This window comes from Dendrobium catenatum, unplaced genomic scaffold (assembly GCF_001605985.2).
Source record: "Dendrobium catenatum unplaced genomic scaffold, ASM160598v2 fragScaff_scaffold_735, whole genome shotgun sequence".
NCBI lineage: Eukaryota > Viridiplantae > Streptophyta > Magnoliopsida > Asparagales > Orchidaceae > Dendrobium > Dendrobium catenatum.
The window spans coordinates 60,108-67,049 of record NW_021319197.1 but is presented as its reverse complement, the minus strand read 5'-3'; positions in this window follow the sequence as shown (position 1 = coordinate 67,049).

Below are 6,942 nucleotides of genomic sequence, written 5' to 3'. Positions count from 1 at the left end.
TCATCCGGGATCACATCGACATGAAAACGGTCAACATTTTTCCCATCTCAACAAAAGATCAAGTACCCGACATCTTCACCAAACACTTATCTATGCCTCGCTATCAATTCCTTCGAGACAAGCTCACGGTTCAATCCGACCCATTAGCTTGAGGGGGTGTATTAAGTATACCTGTTAGATAACCTGTAATCCGTTTACATGTATTAAACCTGTAGTAGTATCTCAGGCTATATATACTTACGCCATGTATCTGTTACAGTAGAGAATAGAATTACTGTTTCTAAATCCCTTTCGTCAATTAATACAAACTAATCATGACACCGTATCATGTTGGGCATAAGGGGGCTACGGGGCACCCTAAAATCCTCTAAGCTTAGTTCTTTAGTCACAAGCTCGCAGCTCTCTGCGTCCCTCATTCTTCCATCCAAAGGCAAACAGTCTTCGGCGGCGATATGTGACTGGCGATACTTGTCTAGTAATCAATATTGAAGCCGCTAATGATGAGATGGATCAATTTCCCTTAAGATTGGCGACGACACCGCCCGATTCCAACGTGCCACCTTATGCTCATCTGCTCTCCACCTCATCATGGTCGCCTATGTCCTCACTACCAACCTCTTCGCTCTATGTCTTCACCTATGCACCGAAAACTCTCCACATATGCCATTTTCCACAGCATTAAGAATCTCTCTGTGATCTCAGAGCACGTAGCTGCAACAGTAAAAATTATTTGCACAAGCCCCTGCCCCCCTAGAACTTGTTGGCTCCGCCACTGGATGCATAATAAGATGAAAGACAAAAAATTAGGCTGATGGCTTCCTGAGTTAAAAGATTTTGGTATAGTTTCTTACTACTCTCTACAGCAGTTTTATGGTATAAAAAATTTATAGTTTAAAAACTTTTATACTAAAAAATTACTTTAGAAAACAGTAAAAGAACTATCCAAAATCCTAGAATGCATATATGAAAATCTTTCTCCATATGGGCAGTTAATTGAGAACAAGCCTAATTTCTCACATTTGAGCACTTGGCTAAGTATGCTTTGTGTTTAAGGATGAGGGCTTTTCGTATAATCACTACAGGAAAAACAGTGAAAACCGGCGGTTTGAACCGGCGGTTTAGAGGCCGTCGGTATTACCGACGGCTACACCGGCGGTTACGCCGTCGGACGATAACGACGGCTTAATCGACGGCTTAGCTACGATAAACCGTCGGTAATACCGACTGCGAAGTCCGGATGGAACAACCAGGGATGGAACTAAGTGATTGATTGTCGGATAAAACCGTCCAGCTTACTGAGTATACTAAGCAAAATACTACACACAAAAATTACTTAATATTTATGTAGATTTACTGAGTATATTTGATAAACCAGACAGTTGTCATGTCCGAATTCCTCACGCAATAATTCCTCCTCTTGGAGACAAGCTCTTTGTTCTTATGGCTCTGGACGGTCTTTGATATGCAACCACTTTTTTTTTTTTTTCCTTTGTCTCTTTGATATGCAACCACTTTTTTTTTTTTTTTTAAGTCTTTCATGCCAATACTTGAAACTTCTAACGTGTTTAACAATTGCTCAGATGCTCTCCTTGGGAAATATGAGATAAAGGTTGGCTCGAAACCTTCTTTTTTTTTTTAGGGTTTAGCACTCAAAATATTTGGTTGATTTACTAACGACAAGCTGGAACTTGGAAAATTTACCTAATAGCAAGTCAGAAAGAGCAAATCAACTAAACTGGTTCAGATAAAACTACATTCAAAAGGACACGGTTTCTAAGCTTTTAAGGATCTGGTGGGCCAAAGAAAAAGGATTAAGAAAACAAATTATGTGGGAACAACAAGCAAAATTCTTCATAAATTTTCAACATTTCTTTATCAACCATGTGCTTTGCCTTTGTGATGACCTACCACAGCAACAAGGTCAAAAAGACAACATGCCAAGTCCAACGAGCTGTTTATACCTAGGATCATATCTTAGGAGAATTTGTCAGCTCAAGACACCTGCGAGGACAGCCCCCACACTAAGTCCCAATAGATTATTACGTGCCAAGTCTGAACATAGAGAACCATTTAGTTTTCTGACTGTGAACAGTAAAAATGCAGCGGTGAACAACAATAGCGCATTGGTGAACGGTAACTACTCTTTTAATGTTCACAATCATAAAATTAAAGGGTTCTCTTTGTCTAGACTTTGCACATAATAATCTCACCCTTTTTAGACAACTTATTTAATAATTTGCTTTGTAAAAAAACAATTAAAAAAGTTATTTGACGTATTGTGGTGGAACGGAATTACACGGCTGCTTCTCGCAGCTGATGGAGGTTGCTCGTCAGCTTGATTGACAGTTTTCGAGCAGATATGCCACAAATTGCTCCTCCATTCAAAAGAAGCTCGGTCAGCAATCCTCTTCCTAGTTGTGCGGAGCTGGCTTTAGTTTACGATCAATCTAATTTTGGCTAACTTTTACATTTTAGTTAAGTTTTAATATCACTGGACGACATTTTTAGTTGCTTGTCTACATGTTTTAATTCATTTGATGTATTTAGTTGCATTTTTGTATTTCTCTTATAAACTTTATATTATACATTTTGATTCTATAAAATGAATTTTGCTTCGTAGGTTGTTTCAAACGTAAAAAAATTTTGATATTATGACATTAATCCCAAATTTGAATGTAAGCTTGATTTGAAATTACCGAGTGTTGTTGCTACTGGGTTTCAAGCGTGGAATCCTAACCAAGCTTAACCATGAAAATGTTCTTTAAGATTTTGAATAAGTTGATATTGCTAGTGACTCTTTAAAAAATCCTTCACAAAATTTCGATGACATTAGTGAGTGCAACAATTTGAAATGACCATCTTAATCCTCATACACAGACAAAATCTTAAGATCTAAAATCTTATTTCTAAAAATATTTTTGTTAATATTATTTAAAAGCCCCCATTTAAACCTAAACAACTTCAGCATCTATAAGGAAAAAAAGATTTGGATATGCATTTCTACGAACTTAAATTACCCAATTTGTAATTAATGCACACACGTCAGCTCGATCAAGAACTAATACATCATAGTTAATAATTGATAACCTTTGCTTTCGGCTGCCATTAAGCTTCTTCATCAACATTGAATTATTTGAAGATATGGAACTTGTTATCCACAAAACTTCATGAAAATCTAATTAAGCGAGAAATTTTTATAGTAATATGTCTTGAACGAAAAGTTCATTATCTCCATTACTGCTGTGAAAATTGTTTCGTAAGAACATCATAATTTTGTAGATCTTCATTACTGCTGCGAAAATAGTTTTTTATGTTGTTTCATTTCATACAAAATTTTATAGTTTATCTTTCTACAAGTACATATACATATGACCTCTAATAACAAATTGTTAGAGATTCAATTCAGCTACTGTCTAAAGAGGTTTGTTGATTATTAGCTTTCATAAGAGAGAAATTAGAATGCTTACTGTTGTGTATATTTTGCAATGAACAAACACATTGGTTTTTATTTTGACTTTTCCTTGATATATTTAAACTAAAAGCATGTTAATTATTGATTGATGCTATTTATATAACTCCAACAAAACATTGATATATAACCAGCTTATGGAAAACCCAAGCATTAATAGAAAATAAGAAAATATTCAGCAACTAAAAAAAAAAATTTTCCTGCCATGCCCATAATTTCACTCTTTCTTCATTTATTTGGTGGATTTCCTCCATAAAAGTTATTAGATTCTCTTTATTTTATAAACTCCAAATCATGATAATACTATCAACTAAATATTTTGCAATAGCTTGAAAAGTTTGCAATCACATTATATATATTATCACAAAATAAATCAATAAGGTCGATATTGTGAGAGATTTCTATAGAGGTGACTATTAGCCCATCTAAGGAACCAAAATTTTAGCTCATTTCGTTTTACAGTAGACTTTTAGATCTCCATTCTTATCCTTATAATGCCAGAAATGAAGTTTGACGTTTAAATTCCTGCCTGTGTTTGCTGTTTAGTAGAATGTTTAATGAAAAAATGCCTTTTTGTGCGTGTAGTCTGCTAGGGTTTTTCCCTCCGTTCTAGGGCTTTTTCCCTAGCCGCCTTCGCCTTTGTCGCCGACTTTCTTGCGTTCTCATGGCAAATAAAAGGTTGGATCCTAGTTTTCTAGAGGGTAAGCACTCCAAATCCTTCAAAGATGTGTTGTTTGGTTCCGTTGCTTCGGTTAGTTTTCCGGACTTTCGTGTTTCTACCATTCAGGTTTTTGGAAGATGAGTTCTTGCATCTTGCTAAACCGTTCGAGTTTGCTTTGGTGGGGAAATTTCCCCTGAAACGGCCGGTTTTGGATTCCATTCGTAGGTTTTTTTTTCAATCTTAAACTTTCCGGCGACTTCTCTGTTACTCTATTGGATCAGTCTAATGTGTTGATCAAGCTTTCTAATGATCTTGATTATGGGAGGATTTTTGCGCACCGCTCTTACTTCATTTTTGGTTGTTTCATGAAAGTTATTAAGTTGTCGCCTATCCTTGACCTGTCTGAGGAGTCGCCGATTGTCCCTGTTTGGGTATCTTTTCCGGGTTTGCATCCTCACCTGTTTTCTCCTAGGATTTTATTTGGATTGGGGTTGGTGTTTGGCCGTCCAATTCAAACCGATAATGCAACGGCTGTGGGCTCGCGTCCCTCAGTTGCACGTATTCTTGTTGAAATTGATATCTCTAAATCTTACTCTAATTTGGTTTTGCTGGGTCCTGAGAAATTTGGGTTTGTTCAAAGGGTGGTTTTTGAAGGCTTGCCCAATTTCTGTCAGCATTGTAAGCCTGTGGGCCATAAGAAGTCGAAATGCATTAAGCTTTTTCCTCATTTAAGTCCGACTGTGGATTTGACTCTACCGCCGGTGGACGCTGTTTTAAAACCATTAGTGAATTCTGTTAATTCTTCTATCCCGATTGTTAACTCAAATCCTCTCGGTGAAATTAATGTGGTTAATGGTGTGGTTCCTTTAGCACTAGGAGCTTTGAATTGTGATAGTGCTCTTAATTCTGTGGAGGCTATTGCATTACCCACTGTTAAATCGTCTCCTGGAGCTGTGGAATCCCCAATTCCGTTGGCTAATTTTGACGGGTTGGGGGATGCTGTTTTACCTGGTAATGAGGTTGGGGTTGGTTCGCCCCCTTTTATTTCGCCTGCTGTTAATATTATTATTGATGTAGTAAAGTGCCATGGTGTGGCTGGGATTGTCGAATCGGCTGCTCCGTATCTGCTGCTGAGGTTTCCGGTTTACCTGCTGTGACTGGCGATAATTATCTTGAGTGTGTGCTGGTGGAGAATTTGAATGGAAACTCGGTGTGCTCTAATAATTTTGTTGATGTCCGATCCCGATAAATTTGGTGGATACGCATACTATGGTTAATCGTTTGGGTGAAAATTCTGGTTTTGATATTAGGAATCACGTGGATTGGTTGAATGGATCGTCTGAATTTGAATCTGAATCCGACTGTTCAGATTTTGGTTTGACCTCGCCGGATTTGTGTGGGGTTTCTGACCCTGGGAATGACTATTCTCTGGTTCGTGATAGACCAGTTAGTGCCTCTCGTGGGAGATTTCGTGCGAGGGGCTGGAGAAGAAGATAATTGTTTACTGTATACTGTTATTTTTACCTTTGCTTTTCGGGTTTGGTTTTCTGGTATGTTGTCGCCGTGGTGGTCCGCTATTTTTTGGGCTATAATGTGGCTGGAGCTCGTGTCCTTGTCGTTTTGCTGGTGGCAACCTTTGGTGTTGATCGTAGAGTTGGTTGGTTTCTGGGCGCTATCTTCTCCTTATTGGATGGTCCGTGCGAGGCTTCTGGGATGCTGGGAGCCTCGGCGGATTACTGAGCCCATTTTTTGTTGTATTTTGCCTTTTCATTTTATTTTTTGCCCTTTGATGTTGTAACCGTGTTGTTTTTCCTAATATATTAGTTTTTTTGTTTGCTATCTTCTCCTTATTGGATGGTCCGTGCGAGGCTTCTGGGATGCTGGGAGCCTCAGCCGATTACTGAGCCCATTTTTTGTTGTATTTTGCCTTTTTCATTTTATTTTTTGCCCTTTGATGTTGTAACCGTGTTGTTTTTCCTAATATATTAGTTTTTTTGTTTTAAAAAAAAAATAGAATGTTTAACGATTTTATTGCCAAAAATTTCAGTAGGCAGGAATATCATGTTTTCAAAAAAAAATTATGTACAATGAGGGAAGCGCAGTTAGAAAAATCGATCATGGGCCTATAAGAAAATATAATGTGATGAAGGAAGATGATAACCGGCTGCGGTTAACTCTACTTCTTTTTTTAACAGTATTTTTTTTAGTAAAAGTATATACATATAACAATATATTTTTATTTATTTATTATTATTATTATTATTATTATTGTTGTTGTTTTTGTTGTTGTTAAAAATAATTATTTTAAAAAGAAATCAGAATTTTTTTTAAAAGAGTATTTTCTTTTAAAATATTCTTATTCTTTGAGAATATTCTGATTCTCACATAATATTCTCCTTCTCCCCTCTCACATATAAATAGCCCTTTAGGGGTAGGAGAAGATTGCCTCTTCTTTTTCTCCTTTCTTCCTTCAGCCATCTTAGGGTTTAGGTCTTCCATTATCATGAATAGGTGGCATCCCCAATCAAGTTTTAGTATCCTTCTTTGTGTAGTAGCAGCTCTTGCACTTCTTCTCCTTCTCTTCTGAATTTCAACTTATGTTGGAGGCAGGGGTGTCAATTTCGGGTCACGGGTCGGGTTCGGGTCGAACCCGAACTGACCCGGGTGGAAAACGGGTCAACCCTAACCCGACCCAGGTAGAGAAACGGGTCGAAAATCCGAACCCGGACCCGACCCGGCGGGTTGCCGGGTTGACCCGACACCCGGAACCGCGACGGCGGCAGCGCGAGCGGCACGCGGCACGCGGCGGGAG